The sequence below is a fragment of the Giraffa tippelskirchi genome, chromosome 3 (assembly GCF_054371585.1).
Source record: "Giraffa tippelskirchi isolate mGirTip1 chromosome 3, T2T-mGirTip1v1.2.pri, whole genome shotgun sequence".
Classification (NCBI taxonomy): Eukaryota; Metazoa; Chordata; class Mammalia; order Artiodactyla; family Giraffidae; genus Giraffa; species Giraffa tippelskirchi.
This window is the reverse complement of record NC_137277.1, coordinates 169,805,749-169,828,987: the sequence shown is the minus strand read 5'-3', so window position 1 is coordinate 169,828,987 and position 23,239 is coordinate 169,805,749.

Below are 23,239 nucleotides of genomic sequence, written 5' to 3'. Positions count from 1 at the left end.
CTTCTAGGGTCTCTTTGATATCAGCTGTCTGTCTCTGTGATGCTCAGTCACACCTCCCTGGCAAGAATACAGTCTTAGTCTCCATGAGGCCAGAAGAGGCCCTTTTCCCCTCCAAGGTTGCAGGGGAGGGAGTCGCCCTGGAAGACCGATTTTTAGAACCATCTGGGGCTGTTTCTCAAAGCAGGGTATGTAGGAGGCACCTCTGGAGAAGGGGCCTTTGCCTCCCCAGGAAATCCGCTGCTCTTCACTCTGAGAGTGTGCTCAGATTCACAGTTTAAAGACTGGGGAGCTGGCCCAGCTCCCCTCAGTCTCAGAACCTACTGAATATGTGGGTGGGAAAAGGGCCTCAGAGGGTTTGAGAAATAATATCATCTTAAAGAACAATCACCCTTCATACCATTGCTGGTGGGACATTCAGCCTACCTTGTAAAATGACAAAATGACAACACAACAGCAGTCCCCTTTGATGGAGATTTCCTACCTACAGGAACTTCCCCTGCTCTTAGCATCACATATATGTTCCTTTCTTCCCTGTAATGAGGGAAGTGTTTCTCCTGTAACTGGTCACACTTTACAGATGAATCATGTATTCCTATGGAACAAACCACCTTGAAACTTAGCAGACAATGACTATTTGTTCAGGTCTGGAGGGGTGGGTGGCAGTCAGGGATTTAGGTAAGACTCAGCAGGTCAACACTTCTCTGCTCTGAGATGTTAGGGGCCTTAATGGATCTGTATGTCTGACACCGGCTGGAAAACTTTTTTAAAAAATAATATTAGCATCACTAAGCTGGAAAATCCAAGAGGGCCTCAGTCACATGACTGGGGTCCCGGTGCTTGCTGTTGGCTGGGCAGTCTTGGGTTTCTCCCTGAGTGGTCCCCCTCTGTCTTTCTCCATGGTCCTTCATCCTTGGGTAGTCTAGCCTCAGCTTCTTCACATAGTGGCTGGTGTCTGAAAGTGCAAACATGGAAGCTGCAAGAGCCTCCTAAGGGAGAAGCCTGAAAGTCACATAGCATCACTTCTGCTGCATTCTCTTGGGCAAAACAAGGCACAGAGACAGCCTAGGTTGCAGGAGAGAGGAGATGGAGCTGCTTGTGCACAGGGGGAGGGGAGGACCATCCACTGTGGGATGTGAGCTTATTGAGAATGGCAGAGCCACCTTCTGAACTGAGGCTGACCCTCAAGTTTATGCTTGCTATTGCCTCAGATATCTCAGTAACAGAGAGGTCAGCACTGGAGTTTTGCTTTGATTAGAAATGTCTTCTGTTGAGATGAAATCTGCTCCCAGTTCTAGCGTGGTGATCTGCCCTCGGACTCTTTAAACCTTCCTACTGTTATGAAATACACTATTTTTTCTTCTCTTTGTCTCTCTCTCTGTTCGTTTTTTTTTTTTTTTTTTCATCACACCACATGGCATGTGGGAACCTAGTTTCCCAATCAAGGACCAAATCTGCACCCTTTGCATTGGAAGCTCAGAGTCTTAACCCCTGGACCCCAGGGGAAGTCTCCTATTTTTCCATTTCAAGGATTGACTGATGACAGAAGACCTCAGTGGTCAAGGATACATTCACCTTTCTGCTGTAAAATGTTTGTTCCCTGGGACAGGACAGAGGAGAACATTGCAAAGATTCAGAGCGAAGGCCCTTAGAATAAATACCCTCTCTCTGTGGACCTGTCTCCCATAAAATGATGATGCTCACAGTACCAAATGATAATTTTTCTTCTTACCTCTCACCCTTTCAAACATGCATCATTCCAACTATTTATCCTTTTTCTACCTGGATTCAGTTCATGAATTATCATCCAAAAAAGACATTTTATAGGATTATACCTTTACCATTTTCGAAAAATAGAAACAGTACTGAGAAACTTTTCAGAAAAGCTTGAGCCATCAGAATGCTTAGTGGTGGGCTCCTGGACCCTGTCTTTTTCTGGTTAACTGAATATTGAGCTCTCATCATTTCACCTCCTGTTGGAAAATAGTTCTTGTTGCTCAGTTGCTAAGTTGTGTCTGATTCTGCGACCCCACAGACAGTAGCCCACCAGGCTTCTCTGTCCATGGGATTTCCCAGGCAAGAATACTGGGGTACATTGCCATTTCCTTCTCTGGGAGACCTTCCCAATCCAGGGATTGAGGCTGCATCTCCTGCATTGGCAGGTGGATTCTTTACCGCTGAGCCACCAGGGAAGCCCACTGGAAAATATTAGAGAATGTATTAATTTAATTGACTGCCTTTGCAACTGTGGTATATGAAACACATCTGAATTTTGGCTCCCGAATGAACATTTCTATGCTCAGTGTCAAGTTTATGAACACTTTCTTCGGAGGGAGCTGTAACATGATCAAGTGTATGAGCTAAATATGGAGTTCCCAGAAAGTGACTTGTTGACAGAGTCTGAGTTTTAGTGTAACTTTCCTCTTTTGGATAAAATTAAATGCAGCCCCCCTTTGCAAAGAATGCTACCTACTTGGAGATTTTACTATCAACAGAAACAAATACTTTCAGCCAAAATGAAGGGAAATTATTTTGTCATTGAATCATGGAGAATTTTACTCTTGTTTCATCTGACTCTTCAAGAGGAAATCAGTAATTAGTATGAGGTTGGTATGCAATAACACGGAACCCCACTTCTTCCTGATAGGAAGTCCTGAACAATAGAGGATACGATCTTTTACTGGACTGTTATTATAATGCATAGGCATACCTGTCCAGACACATTCTTCCTGGAGCTTCCATTTCTGTTAAACTTTTTATCTTTCACACATTTCCCTGTCAGAGTCTGAATGCCCTCTGAAAGATAAGATTTGCACTTATAACTATAAAAGTAGTTCCAGGACTAGGTGATATTTGTATTTGATTGGATAAAGTTGAACTTTGAAGAAGACTTATTTGGTTAGTATTTTAAAAAGAAAACCCTTCCAATACAGTGTCATTGTTTATCCAATCAAGTATGGTTTACAGACTAAAAATTCCATGTGCATTTTCCAACTTACACGTAAAATCAGGAAGTGTGATAAGCAGAGATACTCTGCAGTTATAAAAGTTAGAGCTCTTTCTATAGTTAAAAAAAATATGTATGTATATATATTTTGGATGTCACATCAAATCATTTCCACAGCTGTCTTTGTTGTTTCCTCTATGTTTGGCCTTTATAAGTTCCTTTATCTGTCTGTTCATTTATTTATTTATTCATCAAGCTTTGAAAAACCTGGTATATGCTGGGCATTGGAGATCTAAGGATGAATACAGCTGTAGTCCTTCCCCTCTGGAGACAGACACTGAAGGAGAGTTAGCAATAGGCCAAGTGTTATCACATCGGTATGAATGTGGGGAGCTTTGGGGAAGTCGGGGAGGGCTTCTTAGAGGAAGAAGTTCTTATGCTGAATTCCTAAGAAAGAGCAGGAATTCACCAGACACAAAATGGGGGCCAGGCGGGAATGCTTGGGGGCACATGTGGATCAGGCCTAGGGATTTGGATTTGGAACTCACCATGGCATAGGGGGCAGGAGAAGCCATACATGGTAACATATATGCCATTTATATATCCATTTATATATATCTCTTCTGACATAGGTCACGTGTTCAGAAGAGAAAGGGAGGAAAGACAAAGACCTGGGCAGGACTCCCTGGAAATCTGGGTCTGGAGCACACTGGACCTTTCCCTCTGGAGTGATGACAATATTTTATTGAGCCTGAAGTTGTCCTACTTGTGTTTGGATGATCTGTTAGGAGGCCAGCACATCCGAGGGGTCAGTGGTTCCTGGGGACAGGAAGAAAGAGCCACCCCGAAAGGGTGGTTGGGGATGAAAATAAGTTTTGAGGAATTTGCAGAGGAAAGTGTTCCTAGGCAGAGGAGCACTACGGCAAGGTCAGTGTCAGATGGACACTGTGAATAGCATGGACTATGGGAATGCGAGCTAGATCTCGGTTGAAGAGCAGCTGCTTCTAAAAATAGCTGCTGTTAATTGAGCATTTACCGTGGGCCTTATCCCGCTAAGCCTCTCAGATGGATGTATTAATCCTCACGGCAACCTCGAAAGTGGGTACCGCTGTCATCTGCACCTCCCCAGTTGTGAAGCGTCTTAAAGAGATGACATTACTTGCCTCACATCACACAGTAGTGAATGGCAGTGAAGACTGTGATGATTCTGTGATGAGTGCCTGCCTCCTGGGGCTGCAGTTGTTGTTATGAGCATATGGGTTAGGTTTCATCAGGAAACAGATGGGACCTCAAACTGGGTAATTTGGAAGTGAATCTAAAACAGTGGGGCTTCCCTGGTGGCTCAGATGGTAAAGAATTTGCCTGCAGTGCAGAAGACCTGGGTTCTTCCCTGGGTCAGAAAGATCCCCTGGAGAAGGGGATGGCTACCCACTCCAGTATTCTTGCTTGGGGAATTCCATAGACAGAGGAGCCTGGTGGGCTACAGTCCATGGGGTTGCAGAGAGTTGGACATGAGTGAACAGCTAACACTTTCAAGACACTGTATCAGCAATAAAGAAACTAAATGGGAAGGTTTAGGGAAGCCACCAGGACCAGCGTAAGACCCCCCAAGACCGGGGGATCTTGGAAAGGGCCGTGGATAGGAGCTGTGACCTTCAAAGGTGGCCTGAAGATGACCCTGAGATGACCCTGCAGGGAGGGAGCCAGAGGAATGATATTCCGTCCTCATAGTCCTGCAGCTCTCAGATCCATCACTGCCCAAACAACCAGACGCTAAGGGCAGGAGGTCAGTCTCAGGACACAGAGCAGGGTGGAGGATGGAGTAGGGGGACCATGAAATGTTCCAGCACAGTCAGGCCAAGGGACCTGGACCGACAAAAGCTGAGCAGCAAGGCCAGGTAGAGTTCGTGGTCCAACAAGCCTGATGCTATCCTCAGGGCAGACGACTGGAACCTGTGGTGCTGGGCCAACCCAGGAAACCTGGCCCAGGGCATCTTTGTGGTCCCTTTTGGGCCACAACCCCCTCAGGCATCTCCTCTCAATTCTAGGATTCAGAGGGTCGACAGTGAAACAAACCCTACACTTGGCAGGGCGATGGGCTCCTGGTTCCCAGGACCTCAGGCTCTACCATGGGACTTCCTGACGCCTGCTAAAGAAAAACTGTCAGATTTCTCCAGCTGTTCCTGGCGGTCAAGTACATGTGGACAAAGAGATGCTGGGTTATGACCTGGAGACCATTTAGAAAGGCTCTCATCTTCATCCTTCAGAGAAGAGAGAAATGCGTGTGTGAGTGTGTCTGTGTCAGTATGTGTGAGTGAGGTGAGTGAAAGAGAGAGAGAGAGAGAATGAATGAATGAATGGGCTGGATCCCATAGTATAAAACTGATGTCAGAGCTGGGGTTAGAGCCTTTTTTGGTGCCCTCTGAGCAGCTTTATTATGCATGCTCCCTATTGCCCTGGAGCACCAGGAACCATACCTAGAATTGTCAAATTCTGATTTGGGTAGCTCTGAATTCCATTCATTCATTTGTGAAAATTAACACAACAGGAGTATTTAAACATATCTTGCAATGAACAGGAAGCTAAATTAGGTGAAAGTGGGAAATGTTCACTGCAGACATTTTTTGGGGGGGGGTGAAACTGTGGCAAACAGTTTCTATTGGCTGACCATCAGCCATGTCCCTGCCGACCCGCACAGATCACCAGGGACACCTGTGCCCCACAGTGGGTTCTGGGCTGGTAAGCTGAGCTTCCAGTTCCCCTGGGTTTTGCTTAAGAACAATTCTTATGTTAGTTCTTCCACCTGGAATATGTCTTTTCCTTTTCATGATATTGGATTCTCCTTTTACTTAAAAATTGCTATCATTTCAGTTTTATGCCTTTTATAGTAAGGATACTCCAAACTTGTGTGGATGGGAGGGGAAGATATATAAATGTAAATAGAAACTCTCCAGGCCCCTCTGTCCATGGAATTCTCCAGGCAGAATACTGAAGTGGGTAGCTGTTCCCCTCTCCCGGGGATCTTCCCAACTCAGGATAAAACCCAGGTCTCCCACATTGCAGGAGGATTCTTTACCATCTGAGCCACCAGGGAAGCCCAAGAATCCTGGAGTGGGTAGCCTATCTCTTCTCCAATGGATCTTCCTGACCCAGGAATCGAATTGGAGTTTCCTGCAGTGCAGGCAGATTCTTTACCAGCTAAGCTACCAGGGAAGCCCTTGAACCTTACATACTAGAATTATTTTTATGGAAGTTGAAATATTTGACTAATTTACAAGCTGTCCTTCCATGATCATTTAGGAATTTAGCATAACTAAAGAGACTGTATTTAATAGTTTGCAAAATTTCTCAAATCTATTGGATTGACCAAGAAGTTTCCATAGCATCTTATGGAAAAATCTGAATGAGTTTCTTGGCCAAATCAATATTTCATAAATAATTTTTATTTTGGCATATGATAATTCAAAGCAATTCATAGCCTTTAAAAAATTCCCTGGTGGGCTAATGGTAAAGAATCTGCCTGCCAATGCAGGAGACGCAAGAAATGCAGGCTCAATCCCTGGTCCAAGAAGATCCCTTGGAGAAGGAAATGGCAACCCACTCCAATATTCTTGCCAGGAGAACCCCATGGACAGAGGAGCCTGGTGGGCTACCGTCCATGGGGCTGCAAGGAGTTGGACATGACTGAATGACTGAGCACTACAATACAAAAAATTATTAGAGGTGGCTAGTGCCAAATATTGAGAAGAAAAACAGGAAACCCTTGCTCTAAATTGGCATCTTCTTTTGTTCAGTCAATCAGCATCAAAGCTTGTGGGATTTACTACTCAAGAGGAAAATGTCTTTTCTGACTCCATTGATTTCATCATTTTAATGCAGGTGGAGCTTTGATTCTGTTGAGCCAGTTAAGCCGTGTTCTTGGTCTTCCAGTGCTTTATCATAATACCAGGCGAATCCAACATGGCAGCGAACGTTTACTGAACAGAACCAAATTTATTGAGCATTCCTAGGTGCATGCAACAATGCCAGGCATTGTGCAGAGCAGAACAGGCTGGTAAGGCAGCATCTCCATCGCATGTAGGTTTAGAGTCTGTCGAAGGAGATATCACTATCAGTGAAATGACCGGGAAATGGTTAAGTAGAATGAAGATGTGCCGACTACTTATGGTGTTGAGTTGCTTAGTGCTCTGCTCTGGACTATCTCTCTATACTCACTTCCTTGGTGATCTCACTCAAGGCTTCTTATTTTAAGTAAAACTATTTTATTATGATAGGTAAGATTATATTGTACAGTGTTGCAATTTAAAAAACAGTCAGATTTCACTTATGGATTTTAATGGCTTTAAATACCATTGATATGCTGCTGACTCTCAAATGTGTGTCTCCCACTCCAAGTTGTCCCACTTGCATCTCAAACTCATAGGCCAGACCCAACTTACTCCATGACCAGGCACCGTCCTCCTGGGAAATGACATCACTGTCCTCCTGGCTGTTCAAGCCAGAAACCTGGAGTGTCTAATTTCTCTCCTTCCCTCACCCTCCTTATCCAGTTTACTCCAAGCCTGGCTGGCCCACGCCCTCTACCTCCCAAATAATTCCATGGATTTTTCACATCTCTGCTGCTTCTCTCACTGCATTGTAGTAGGAGCCTCCTAACTGGTCTCCTGACCCAACCCATTCTCTGTGGTTACTGCCAAAAACATAAATCAGAGTCTGTCACTTATTTGAAATCCTTCACTAGAGTCTATGCATGGGTTAAAATTGGATAGAACTATGCATGTGTACAAATGAATAAATGCATATAAAAAATCTGTAAAGTTGAATAGGATCTGTAGTCTAGTTACCGATGTTGTATTGATGTCAATCTCCTGGTTTTGATATTAGTCTCTTGTAAGATCCTACTTTTGGGGGAAGCTGGGTGAAGGGTACATGGGAATCTACACAACTTCTTATGAGTTTATAATTAGTTAAAAAATCAGATTCAAAAAATTTGCTCAAGAATGAAGAAAACCGTTGTCTTTGTACTGCAGCAAATCCCAGCTCCTTACCATGGCCTGTGGAAATCACTAACTGCTGTGGTTCCTGCCAACCCTTTTCCAACTCCTCCCAATGTCATTGTTCCATCAGTTACACTTTCTCAGGTACAAGGGATTCCTGGCAGTTCTAAGACATAAGGAACACCTTTCTGCTGCAGGACATTTGCATATGCTGTTTCATGTACCTACAGAAGGTATCCCTATGGTTGGTTCTTCTTCATCCCTTTGAGATGTCTTTCCTGGCACCTGGCACCTGACACCTATATTGGACCCCACTTGGCTCTTTTCCTTAATAGAACTCTTCGTGATCTGTAAGGAGAGCTTGCCTAGTATTCATTGGAACATATAGCCTAGTGAGAGAACACCAATGATCACGTTTGTTTTACTTATTTCTGTATCCTTGGTCCCCAGCATGGTGTGTGGCCAATCAGTTCAGTTCAGTCGCTCAGTCGTGTCTGATTCTTTGTGACCCCATGGACTACAGCATGCCAGGCCTCCCTGTCCATCACCAACTCCTGGAGTTGACTCAAACTCATGTCCATTGATTCGATGATGCCATCCAACCATCTCATCCTCTGTCGTCCCCTTATCCTCCTGCCCTCAATCTTTCTCAGCATCACGGTCTTTTCAAAAGAGTCGGTTCTTCACATCAGGTGGCCAAAGTACTGGAGTTTCAGCTTCAACATCAGTCCTTCCAATGAACACCCAGGGCTGAACTCCTTTAGGATGGACTGGTTGGATCTCCTTGCAGTCCAAGGGACTCTCAAGAGTCTTCTCCAATACCACAGTTCAAAAGCATCAATTCGGTATTCAATACATACTGACTGATAAAAAGAGCAAACAGACATGTTTAGGGTCTCAGAAAATGAAGATGTCAGTGTTGAAAGGAGCTTGAGGAAAACATTTTATAGAGCTTGCTAAAATTTGAATTAATAATGAGTATCTGGTGTAAATGTTGTATTCCATGGACTACTACTCAGCCATAAAGAATGAAACAACCGTAAAGAATGAAACAATGTCATTGATAGCAACATGGATCTACCTACAAATTATCATACTAAGTGAAGTAAGTCAGAAAGAGACAAATATCATATAATATCACTTATATGTGGAATCTAAAATATGACACACATGAACTTATCCACAAAACAGAAACAAACACACAGACATAGAGACCAGACTTGTGGTTGCCAAGGGGAAGAGAGAAGAGGAAGGATGCATTGGGAGTTTGGGATTAACAAATGCAAACTATTATATAATACACACACACACACACACACACACATAACTGATCACTGTACACCAGAAACTAATACAATATTGTAAATCAACTATTCTTCAATAACATAAATTAAAATGTAAAAATTCTATCTTCAAAATATAAATGTATATCATGGATAAGTACAATTCCATTTTATGTTTTATTTGTTTTGAAATTTTGTAAACTATTTTAAAACCAATTGCAGGAACTACTGCAATGTCTAATATTTTAAGTCTCCCCCTATAACATTTGAATTTATTTAAACTCATTTTTTCTGATATTTTTGTGCAGGTAAAAGGAGGGAGATGATGCATATAAGTTACTTTATTTAAATATATGTTTTTCCTTATTGAAGTTTAATATGCACGTTTCAGATAATTTGGAAAATACAGAAAGATAAAAATAAAAAGAAATGTCAGTTATCCTATTCTCCAGAGATCATCACTGTTCACACTTATATTTTCTTACTGCTCTATGAATATTTCTCTACCCAAATTAGAAACATACTATATATGAAATATGATACCTTGGCTTTAAAATTTTAACATTAACGTAAGCAGTTTTACATCAGTAGATACTTTTTGAAAAAAGCTTTTCAAATGATAATGCCATAGTTTACAGAGTGAGGTGCACTGCAGTTTATTATTATCCAATTTGAAATTTAGGTTATGTTTTTTCCACTTTCACAGATTTGCAACGTGATGAATATCTCTGTCCACAAATATTTGTCAAAGTTTCTAATATTGGCTTAGAATAACTTTTTAGAAAGAGGATTATTGAGAACATTTTCGAAGTTCTTGATAATATTTGGCCCAGTTGTTTTCCAAAGGAAAAAGAGAAAACAAAGAAACAAACAAAAATCTGCATTCCCCTGGCTATTCCTTTATTACAGAGCCACTGTGGCCTTTTCCTTTTTTTTAAATCCAAACTGATATGACCCAGCCCATGTGAGATCCCTTCCAACAGATGTATTATGTAGATACCAGAAGGCCTCACACTGGGGTGATCCTGCATAAGAAATGATCTCAATGTATGGATAACCCAGCCAGTATTATCCTATCTCCTGCACGTTTACTTCCTCATTATTCTAGGGAGAAGTGTTAGTATTCAGGTCTGGTTTCCTGAGCTTTCAGTTGGCGAGAAAAGTGAAGGAAGTGGGTTAGTTTAAATTCTCAGAGTATTCCTTTGCATCAGTAAAAGTAACAATGTTTGAATAGATACCTGTATTTCATCCGGGTCCCATGGTGCCTGAAGAATTTAGGGCATGATTAAAAGAGTTGAAAGGAAGCAGTGTCAAAAGACCTAGAAAATCTGGTGTGTCGAGAATGAAAACAGGATTTCAAGCCTTTGAACTTCACCATGCCATTCACAGCTGTGCATCCTGGCAGATTTGGGCCACTGGGTAAACATCTTTGGAAGAGAAGCATTTGACCTTTGAGAGAAAACCTTTTTGCACCTGAAAGAAGATGAACAACTGCAGTGACAATAGGCTGAGGAGTTTTCTGGAAATCAGTTATTTTTATTTTTAATGAGGTAGGACATGACTGCACGAGTAAAATGAGTATTTTTGGCTCTTTCATCTGTGTCTCAAGTACTAAGTTTCAAAATTGTCTTGGCCGAACACAGTGAAGGTTTTTTCACAGTTTTGATTGTGGTGATTACCAATAAGTAAACAATGTCTGCGTGCGTGTGTGTGTGTGTACACAGTGAGCACGGATGTTAGAATTATATATTCTGTAGACCAGGGAATCCAATATATCCAGGTAGGTTGGAAGTTTCTGCTCAGAGCTCTTAAGAGCCTCAGTGGTGACGAAAGAGGAGTCACTCAGTAACCTCAGAACAACAAAGCTTGGCATAAATATCCCTGTCTTCAAAGCAGCAGTTCTAGTGGAGTTCTGTTCCTTTACCTCTGTATTTCCTGCTGTTCCAGAGCTTATGTGGCTACCAGAGATACAAATCACTGTGCATGTGGCATGCTTTCCTTTGAAGGAATGCTAGGGTGTAACTAATTACTAGGCAAATGGACAATTATTTTTTGAGAGTTTTTTTCCAGCATGTTTGTTGATACAGTGATTAGGCTATTTATAGTAATCTTTTCAAGCAGTTTCTGCATCTTTCCTTGTGACAGCAAATAGATAAAATTCGTAGAGATTTGACGATGGGGTGTAAGAGTGCTAGCTCTTTTGGTAAGAATGTGGTGCTAATGAGGGCATGATCCCCTGAAGATCAGAACAGCACCTCCATTGGTTCCGATGGAGAATTCTTATCGTCACCAGCTATCTCAGCTTGGGGTTACTCATCATCAGAGCAGCTGTATCAGTGGGAGAGGATGGTCCAGGGCAAACTTTTCGCCATCTGTGGCTCACCTCCTGGTGATGAGTTGTCTCCGTTACCATCCCAGAACGTGAGGATTCTCTTCTTAGAGAAGAAAGAGAATTAACAGAGAGTTGAAAATATGCCTCATGGTGCACCTCTGGCTTTTCCTTGCAAATGCCAGGTATCAACTGGCAGAGCTAACGCTTCAGGGAACACGTGTCATTCTCTCTGCTCACAGGAGGGAGGAAGTGACCTGAGTGGTACAGGAAGTGGTTCAGGAAGCCCTGGTAGTGCTAGTTTTAAACACACCTCCCGTCCGACAGTCAGGGGCTTGCTCTGGAAACAGCTATCACCATACAACAAGCACTTGGTCAGTATTCACTGCTGAGATCAAGAAAGATTGAAGCTGCCCTTGCAAAACCTCATCAGACCATCCATCACCTTCCTTCCCACCGAGGGGATAATCTGTAGCTGGCCTAACCAATTTATGACGGAGTACAGGAGGCTAACAAGGGGATTTTCTGATCATGTCTTTAACCCTTTAAAAAACGTGCTTTCTAATTTAAGAGCAGAACTTGGCTTTTTCCTCTCAATCCCTTTCCCATCATATGCATTATTATTGCTCAGAACTCTATTGTCCTAGACCTTCACACATCCCAAATTAAGGGCTGTTGAAGACATTGTTATTTACATTTTTGGCCATGCCATGAGGCATGTGGGGTCTTAGTTCCCTGACCAGAGATCGAACCCAGATCCCCTGCATTGGGAATTTGGAGTCTTAACCACTGGACTGGGAAGATATTTTTACAGTTAAAGATAATACTGTAAACTATGTTTATAAAATTAGCAACCTTCCCTTTCAGAGGATACTAATAGCTAAATGTAAAATGTTTCATTTCTTTTAAGGAATATAAAAGAAATATAGCTTCCACTGTATAAGAGAAATAGACATGATAAACCAATTCAAGGGATGTCTGAAGGATGGTTGTTCTTTCCGTTATGGGAATCTCAAGGTCTCTTTGTTTGGGGGGCCAATGAGTACAGCAGAAAGTAGCTAATTTATTTCACTTATATTTTAAAGTTCTTATAACATGACACTTCTCCCTTAAATATGGGTTGCTGCTGCTGCTTCTGCTAAGTCGCTTCAGTCGTGTCCGACTCTGTGCGACTCCATAGACGGCAGCCCACCAGGCTCCACTGTTCCTGGGATTCTCCAGGCAAGAACACTGGAGTGGGTTGCCATTTCCTTCTGCAATGCATGAAAGTGAAAAGTGAAAGTGAAGTTGCTCAGTCATGTCTGACTCTTCGCGACCCCATAGACTGCAGCCTACCAGGCTCCTCCGTCCATGAGATTTTCCAGGCAAGAGTACTGGAGTGGGTTGCCATTCCCTTTAAACATCTCTAAAAAGTCAGGACTTTTCCCTTTCTTACCACAAGATCTAACAGCATTAACAGTAATTCCTCAGTTGTATCTAAGGGGCTTCCCAGGTGGCTCAGTGGTAAAGAATCTGCCTGCCAAAGTAGGAGATGTGGGTTTGATCCCTGGGTCAGGAAGATACCCTGGAGGAGGAATTGGCAACCCACTCCAGTATTCTTGCCTGGAAAATTCCATGGACAGAGGAGCCTGGCAGGCTGCATTCCATAGGGTCGCAAAAAGTCAGACATGATTGAGCACGCACACACAGTTGTAGCTAATACTCCTCTTCTCCCCCTGCCCAAATGTGCCCACTTGTCCCTAACTGTCACTTAGCCGGTTCAGTCGCTCTGTTGTGTCCAATTCTTTGCAACCACATGGACTGCAGCACGCCAGGCTTCCCTGTCCATCATCAACTCCACTTACCGTTGGTTTGTTTGAATCAATCAAGGTCTGCACATTGCATTTGTTTATGTCTCTTAAATCTCTTTTAATCTAGAACCATCCTCTCCCTCTTCCTTCACTCCATTGACTTAATGAAGAAACAACCAGCTCTTTCATAACAATTAGTATCACTTTATTAATTGCTAAACAAGAAGGCAACCACAAAGGGCAAATTAGTTTTGCCAACTTAATGAAACCAGATGTCTTCATTCCATGACTGATATTTTTGGTCTGGGGTTTACTAATATTAAGCTTCAAGAGCAAAGGAAATGAAAACAAACGCTGACTTTGACTTGAATTTGACCAGCAGTTCTATGGCAGATCCCTATGATTCGCTTCCACGAGTCTCTGAATCCTTGACACCTTGTCACTGATTGGTACCCAGTTACTATGAATGCCCATTGTAGTTTTCATCTACCCTTCATGATATTCAGGTCACTTTTCAAAAACAACAGAATGATCTCTGTTCGTTTCCAAGGCAAACCATTCAATATCACAGTAATCCAAGTCTATCACAGTAATCGAAGCCCCAACCAGTAACGCTGAAGAAGCTGAAGTTGAACCATTTTATGAAGACCTACAAAACCTTCCGGAACTAACACCCAAAAAAGATGTCCTTTTCATTATAGGGGACTGGAATGTAAAAGTAGGAAGTCAAGAGATACCTGGAGTAACAGGCAAATTTGGCCTTGGAGTACAAAAGGAAGCAGAGCAAAGGCTAACAGAGTTTTGCCAAGTGAACACACTGATCCTAGCACACACCCTCTTCCAACAACACAAAAGAAGACTCTACACGTGGACATCACCAGATGGTCAATACCAAAATCAGATTGATTATATTCTTTGCAGCCAAAGATGGAGAAGCTCTATACAGTCAGCAAAAATGAGACCAGGAGCTGACTGTTGCTCAGATCATGGACTCCTTATTGCCAAATTCAGACTTAAATTGAATAAATTAAGGAAAACCACCAGACCATTTAGGTATGACCTAAATCAAATCCCTTAAGATTATACAGTGGAAGTGAGAAATAGATTCAAGGGCTTAGATCTGATAGAGTCACGAAGAACTATGAATAGAGGTTTGTGATATTGTACAAGGTGCAGTGATCAAGACCATCCCCAAGAAAAAGAAATGCAAAAAGGCAAAATGGTTTTCTGAGGAGGCCTTACAAATAGCTGAGAAAAGAAGGGAAGTGAAAGGCAAAGGAGAAAAGGGAAGATATACCCATTTGAATGTAGAATTCCAAAGAATAGCAAGGAGAGATAAGAAAGCAGTGCGTGAGACCTGGGTTCAATTCCTGGGTTGGGAAGTTGCCCTGGAGAAGGAAATGGCAACCCACTCCAGTATTCTTGACTGGAGAATCCCATGGACAGAGGCGCCTCGCAAGCTACAGTTCATGGGATCGCAAGAGTCGGACGCGACTTAGCGCTATCTTTTCTTTCTAGGAGGGTGGGAAGGTGGTTTAGGCGGTAATGCAAGCAATGAAGAGCGATGGGGAGAGGCAGATGAAACTTGGCTCACCTGCCACTCACCTCTTGCTGGGCGGCCTGGTTCCTAACTAGCTGAGGATTGGTACTGGTGCACAGCCTGGGGGTTGGGGACCCCCTGCTTTATTTGCAATGAAGGGAAATTGCCATTTAAAAAAAAATAGGACTCCTATTTAGGAAGTATTTAGAAAATGGTACTCACTGTTTTGCCAGTTAAGGTTAGAGGTTATCCTTTCTTGCACCTGTGGACCAAAGTGCATGCATTGGCTTGTGTTCTAGTTCCAGTTAAACCATATTAAACTGGGAGACCCAAGGCAATCCACCCATCTTCCTTGGCCTTATATTCTCAATCTAAAAAATCAGGAGGGACTTCCATGGTGGTCCAGTGTTTAAGAATCTGCCTTCCCACACAAAGGATTCAGGTTCGATCCCTGGCCAGGGAGCTAAGACTCACATGCCTTGAGGCAATGAAGCCCGGGTGCCACAACTGCTGAGCATGCGCTCTAGAGTCCGTTTGCCGCAGCTAAGACCTGATGCGGCCAAGTTAGTAAATAAATATTAAGAAAAAAAAGTCAGGGAATCCAACTAGACTTCTAAGCTCCCATGTAGTTGTTGAGCTTGATGACCTCATCACGTTAATAGTAACTTTAATTTTCCCATAGTGTCTCTCGCCTCCTCCCATAAATAACCTCTTCCAACAGGCGCTTGCCTCTGACTGTTTCGGAAGCCTCTGTAATGGTTTGGGAGCCATGAGTCAAGATGTCCTAGTTCTTACTCTTCAAGGATGACTTTGCTAAACAGGTAATTTCTTGTCTAGTTTTACCCACAGTAAGTTTCCCACATATGGTAACTACTCATCTTTTTAAATTGAAACCAGTGAATCTAAATATATTTATGTTAAAATGTGAGCTATCAGAAGGTTGCCTAGAACTGGTTACACTAAAAAATATATGGACCAAGCAAACAAGCTGGGACTGAAGAGTACCAGCTGAAAATGCAACATACACAGTGTCTGAGCTAAAAAAAAAAAAGAAAAAATGCATTATTGGAAATCAACCCTGTGCCAGCTCACACATAGGCTCTTTTTCTCACTAATCCCCACAGTGACCAAGGGTAGAGCTGGTCCATTTGGGGAAGGAGCAAAGAAACTTAATTTTGAGCATAACAGAACAAGGATTCCAATCCAGGTCTTCCCCGTCCTCAGACCAGTTCTCTTCTCCATGTCACTACTCAGCTTTTTAAAGTTGTGTATTTGAGCAGTATTATTGTTTATACTTAGGTTATGTGTGAGTCAAGATCTGTTCTCATTTTTCTCATGCATTATGCTACAGAATAGATACCACAGACACATTTAGAAACCTTTTCAGAATGATTCATATTGGGAGAAAAATCCAGCCATATGATATTTGTATCAGGTAGCCATAGAAACTGCAACTTCAATCAGTATCTCATAAAAGTTCTTTTGTGAAGTTGAATAGACCCAAATTCCTGCTTCGTGGTTTAAAAACCCATCGGTTATTAATGTGTACGGTTATTTCCACATCTCTTCTATTTTTGCTGTGTGGTTGGCACAGCCGTGGCCTTTGGCAGCAGCTGGGATATAAATATAAAGTGGGAATTGAGGCCCATTGGGAGTGGAAGAACAGCTGACAGAGCAGAGCAAAGCCCCAAGCTCTGCAGGGCTGACCAACCAGCCCAGGCTTGCTGGTTTCGGTCTGATTGACTTGTTGGCTTTGTGCTGAGCGAGGGAGCTTTCATGGTTTAAAAGTTGGCATGGGAAGCGGTGTTTCTTGCCCTGAGAATATCCATCTCTATTTGTAATCTACATGGTAATTAAGGTCAGACTTTTTGATGGAGCATCGTCTGTGGCAGAATTTGAGGCGTGGTGTTCTATTATATCCCTCTTTCTAGAATATCTTAAAAGCTGCACATTGTATGTTAGGAAAATGTTTAAAAATTGTTTATGGTTCCGAGTCAGCTGGCGTCATCCTTACTAATTCATAGATGTGTCACTTCATGAATGTAAGTACTTAAGTTGGCTAGGTACCTGTCTAACACACAGATGAGAGTTCATAACACTTATGATCCCTTTTGCAAAGACTGGCAGGATTTTTTGTCATTGTTTTGTTTTGTTTCCTTGGGATTGTTTCTTAAGCTTCTAGTGAGAAAATATTGCTATAGCTTATTAATTATAGTTTACCTGTAACCCAAATTGTTGACAAATAGCTAACATTTTTCCACTAGGGGAACAGAAATCAAGTGCATCATATGGAAAATTTGCCACATATAATCAGCTAACAGTGAACAACTTTCTGTAGCAAACATTTTTGAAATGCTCAGGTGTCAGTACACAGTCCCCAGTTTGGAGAACGTCAAATTTTCTGTGAAATCATTACTATTGTAACAGAAAATGAAAACATCAAATAGTTAAAAGTTATTTTGCCTTTACATATTCAGATCTCATATGACCAAAACTTCTGTGCTCTTATGTTTTTCCATCTGTTTCTCAATGTTCTCATCTGTAAAATGGACATAAGCATAGTACCTACTTCATAAAGTTGCTGTGATGTTTAAATTAGTTAATAGATTCCAATATTTAGAACAGTGCCTGGCACACAGTAAATGTTCAATAAGTCTTAGAGTTATTATTATTTGTCTGATACTGTCAGGACTTTCTTCTTTCCTGGGTTGCTAGGAACATTCTGTATCATACGACATCTTCTGAAACTCATATATGAAAACTTCCTAGCCACACCCAGCTAAACCTGCTCTTCCTGCAGAATTTCCTGTCTTAGCACATGGCACCAGCAGCTACATGAACAAACCCTTCATTCCACCATGGCCCTGCATACCACAGGGCCATTACACATTCTGGTCCTTGTCTTAGAATGTCCTTCCCGCTTCTCCCAGGTAACTTCTGCTTCTTTTCAAAATCACAGCTTCCTTATTCTGAGACGGCCTGTTTGACCTTCCTGAACAGGGCAAATATTCTACCCCGCTGTCTGTAAGGTTAACACGGGTACCACTTTACATTTCACTGAGTGATGATTTTGTCAATGTTTGTCTTTGTCACTGGAATATAAACTCTATGAAGACCAGGGCAGCATTAATTTTTGTTATAGTGCCCCTAGCATCTAACCCTGTGCCTGAATTACATGATAGGTGCTTAGCAAACATTTGTTGAAAGAATGGATTAGAAGACTGCAGTTCATATATTATTTGAATTTGTGCACATATTATTTATTATTTAATTCTGAAAGTAATACATCGTATCTGTAATAAATATGAGTAACATAGAAATACATGAAGAAACAAAGAAAAGAAATATTCTTTTATCCTGTAATCCCATCTCTCAGAAGCATCCTCTATTGTCACTCTTATTCAGACTTGGTTTATATCCTTTAGACTTCCCTCCTGTGTTTATCAATCATACACATATATACACATGTATGAAATCAGAATCTTGCGCTGTATACAAATGCTTCTGTTTTGTTTAATACTTTACTGGAGCTATCTTTCTAGGCTGATACATAGAAAGATTTTTTTTTTATATTGACCATTTTTAAAGTCTTTATTGAATCTGTTACAGTATTGCTTTGTTTTATGTTTTGTTCTTTTGGCTTTGAGACATGTGGGATCTTAGTTTCCTGACCAGGGATTGAACCTGCATCCCTGCATTGGAAGATGAAGTCTTAACCACTGGGCCACCAGGGAAGTCCTGAGGTTGGTACGTAATAGGTCTCCCTCATTAAAATGATAATGAAATACTTCAGAAAGGTTTAGAGACAATATAATGAGCATACTGTACCCACCAACAAGCTTGATAAATAAAGATTATCAATACATAGATCATATCCCCTGCCACTACCTTGAATTTAGTGCTTCTCTTCCCCATGAATTTCTTTATTCTTTGCCCAGAAGTTGAAAGTCGATCATCGTGTTTGACTCTTTGTGACCCCCATGGACTGTAACCTGCCAGGATCCCTTGTCCATAGGATTCTCCAAACAAGAATACTGGAGTGGGTTGCCATTCCCTTTTCCAGAGGATCTTCTGGATCCAGGGATCGAACCTGGGTCTCTCATGTTGCAGGCAGGTTCTTTACCATCTGAGCCACCAGGGAGGCCCAATCTTTGGCTACCTAGGTTTATATCTATAACTATGTGAGAGTTCTTGCATGTTTCCAAATTCTATATTAATGATATCATTCTATATGTATTTTCTGAAACTTGCTTTTTTCACTCAAATTTATGCTTATGAGATCCACCCAAACTGAAGTGGGTAGTTCAGGCTCATTCATTTCCTTTGATTCTAATGCAAGAATGTGATATAAATAGTTATCTATTCTTCTTTTGGTGCATTTCGATGGATCCCTCTCCCCCCACTCCTTTTTTTAGTATTTCAATCAATGCAGTTATAAAACAGTCTTGAATTTGCCTTCTTTTGTGTGTATGTGAGAGAATTTCTCCAGAGTCAATACTTGGGAGGGGAAATGCTGAGTGTAGGGTATGGAGCTCTTCAACCTTACTGAATGATGTCAGTTTGCTTCTCCCAAGTCCTGTCATGGTTTATTACAGTTGCATAGTATTCCGTGAAAATAGTGTACACTAATTTATCCATCATTCCTTTCGCTAGATACCCATTTGTGATACCCGGTAGTACCCATTTACTGGATATTATCTGGGGAGTTAAAACCCATATTAAATATAAAATCTTTCATAAAGAGATGACTACACTAGCAGAACACTTGAGAGCTTGGATGGCCCTCCAGCCTATTTTAGTTTATTTGATTCACTCCACGTAGAGAAGTAGGTCAATTATTATTATTGTTAATAATTTTATTTTTATTTATTTATTTAACTTATTTTTGGCTGTTCTGAGTCTTTGTTGCTGTGTGCAGGCTTGCTCTACTTGTGGTGAGCAGAGGCTACTCTCTAGTTATAGTTCGTGGACTTCTCACTGCGGTGGCTTCTTTTGTTGCAGAGCATGGGGCTGTCGGGTGCTCATGCTTTAGTAGTTACTGCTCCCAAGCTCTAGAGAACAGGGTCAGTAGTTGTGGCTCAGGGGCTTAGTTGCTCTGCTGTATATGGAATCTTCCTGGACCAGGGATCGAGCCTGTGTCTCCTGTATTGGCAGGTGGTTTCTTTACCACTGAGTCACCAGGGAAGCCCAAGGCAGGTCAATTATTATTATTGCTACTTTTTATCTTTAAAGAAATGATGAAACCAAACCTGAAGGATTAGAAATTCCAGGTCCTCGCTGGGTGGGCAGCAGAGCCCAGTGGAGTGGCTCACGTCCCTGGCTCACATCTTGTTCCCTTCTCCTCCTCTGCCTTCTTACACAGTGCAGAGAAAGAATGTTGCCTACCGTTCTAGTTCTACAAAGATCAAGCCTTTAGTCACTTCAGGCATTGCACCCTGAGGGGAATTCAAGATGGAGAAAAACAGGAAGCATTCTGTGCTTTGGATATATTGGCCCCTAGATAGTTATGATTCATGTCTATGGAAAAATTGCAATGACCCCAGATTCTTTCATCTTCCAGTACATAGAAAAGCGCTAAAATCAGTAACTTGAGATGTCTGTTTTTTGTGACTAGCAGTAATCTTGTTAGGCTTGACTACATGTTTTTCCCAGGAAAAATGTTCACGTATATCTGGCTCCTGCCTCACCTCTTTTTAGTAGCTCCTCAAAGCTATTTGAGAGGCTGTTTTCCGGGCTATCATCCTCAGTAAGATCTTGGATAAAATCTAACTCAAAACTTTTATGTTGTGTGATTTTAGTTCAGTCAACAACAGCTACTGAGGGGTTCAGTCAAGAACAATAACTGGTCAGAGCCTTAGAAATGACATCAGAGCAGAAGACCACCACAAAGTTGGTGGAGGAAGTACACCTTCTTTGTTGCACCTGTGAAAACGCTGGGTATCTGCTTACAGGCTCTGTGACTGGACTGCATTGTCCTGGGAAAGGGGAAACAGATGGCAATTTAATAGGAAGCCTGATAGCATTGTTTGGGGTTGGGCAGAGCGATCCTCTGGGGAGCCAGGAGAGAAGTGTCAGCTAAGAGGCACGCCAGCCTGGAGAAGAAGCTTGCCGTGGCCACTTCCTCCCTCCCCTTTTCTGCCTGGAGGAGCCCAGAGTGGGGCAGGAATCATAGAGGTTTCCATTGTCTGCCTGCCACTGGTTCTAACTCCCTGGAGAAGCCAGAAGTTCTGACCACAGGGTACAGGTTGTGTGTGTGTGTGTGTGTGTTTTAGGAGAAGGTCTGGGATGGTGAATGCTGAGTATATAAATAGTATTGGAGCAGGAATGCTAAGGATGGAGAGACACGTGAACCAGAAGTGTCCAGGGCATGGGACCCAAACAGTGTGCATAATGCCCAACCCTCATACCTTCCTTTTTCCTTTTTATGTGCTGACATGTGTCTTAAACTTGAACGGCTCTCACTTGACTGTATGTATGCAGCTGCTGTGCATGGCTTTCCTTGGGAGTGGTAGGGAAGCATGTTTCAAAAACCAGAAACCCAGGCTCTGCCACTAGCCAGCTACATGATGCTGGGAAAACCCTTGTGCTTCCCCGCGGCTCTTATCCTTTAGAAGATGCCAAGATTCCTTCTTCCCTGCAGATTCCTTCTATCTTGTGCCTGCCCTGCAGATACAGGTTTGTAGGCTGCTGTCAGGGGTTTAACAGCGAGCATGCCACAATCCCATCCCTGCACCTTTTCTCCAGCTCCCACCTCAAGTTCTGAATGTCTAGCCCCTGGCTAGCAACTGAGTATCAGACAAAGAATCAGAGTTAAGTTTGTTTAGGGAGCGAGGAAAAGAGGCTTGAATGACTCTAAGTCTGCTCGGTGCTTCCTTTGAGTTTCTTCCATTGACGAGGTAGACTGAGTCACAACTGTTATTCTGTGATACCAAGTGTTGTGGTCTGTCCGGCCAACACTATCTGCTGAAACCCTCACAACCCAAGACACAAACACCCACGCTGGGTTCATACAGTGAGGCCACTCTTCAATTCTCTCTGGGTGCTACTCGCATGCCCCATGTCCCTTATTCTGCACTCCAGGGTCCCGTCTGCTTGTTGCCTTTCCTGTTCTCATTGTGGATTCTCCACCTGCATCATCATGTGAATCCCCCAATGGTTCCCCACCCACCTTCTCTGCTCTGTGGCTCCCCTCTAGGTTCCATGTTAAATGGCCACCAGACATCTCGACTTGGGTGACCCACAAGCATCTATGCTCATTGTCCAGACTGCACCCCTCAACCTAACTCCCAGCTGCTGCCTTTCTCCAACCATCCCTACCTGATGGCTGACAGCCTCAACTGTAAGTACTGCTCTGGGAGGTCCCTTGGACCCATTACTGCAGCTTTCTACCCATATCCAATAAGCCTGTCCATTCACTTTGACTTTCCATATCTCACTCCTATCCAGGTTTTCCTTAAAACTTGACTTCCTTTTCAAGCCAGTTCTCAGCTTGAAACTTTGTGTGGTTCTGCTCCCAGTAAAAGAAATTCCAAAGCCTTTATGATGACTTTTGAAGCCTGGCTACCTTTCCAGCTTCTTAACCCTATCTGTGTTCCCACCCGGCAGCCACTTTGAGTTCAGTCCACAGATCACAGGCCCCTCGCTCTTCTGCAGGTGTGTATAGCTAGTGCCCATCAGCTTCCTCTTCCTGGAATTCCTCCTTCTTCCCCACACCCAGTCTCCTCACCTGCCTGGCTCCTTTCCTTCCCACCTTCCGGGACTTCAAATAGCATCTCCTTTTTTTTTTTTAAGGATTTTCTTTTTAACTTTTTGTTTTGAAATCATTTCCAACCTATAGAAAAGCTGCAAAAGTAGTACAGAGAATTCCATCTACCCTTCTCCGAAGTCCTCCTAAGATTAACAACTCTCATGAGTATTTATAGCTATCAAAACCAGGAAAAAAATTGGTATATTACTAACTAAACTAAGCACTTATTCCAGTTTCACTCATTTCCCCCCTTATCTCCCTCTTCTATTCCAGGATCCAATCCAGAATCCACATCCCCTTCGTTTGTTGTGTCTCCTTTGTCTCCTCCAATCTGTAACACTTCCAATTTTGTTCTTCATAACCTTCAGACTTTTGAAGAGCACTCATCATTTATTATGTAGCATGTCTCTCAGTGTCAGCTTGTCTGATGTTTTCTCAGGGTTTGACCAAGGTTATGAACTTCTGGCAAGACTTTCATAGAAGTTGTATGTCTTATTACTGGTATTGTTAACCTCAGCCACTTGATTTTATTGATGTCTGTCACATTTCTCCATTGTGGAGTTACTGTTTTGATCTTTTTCCTAAAAGATCAAAACAAAACAAAACAGG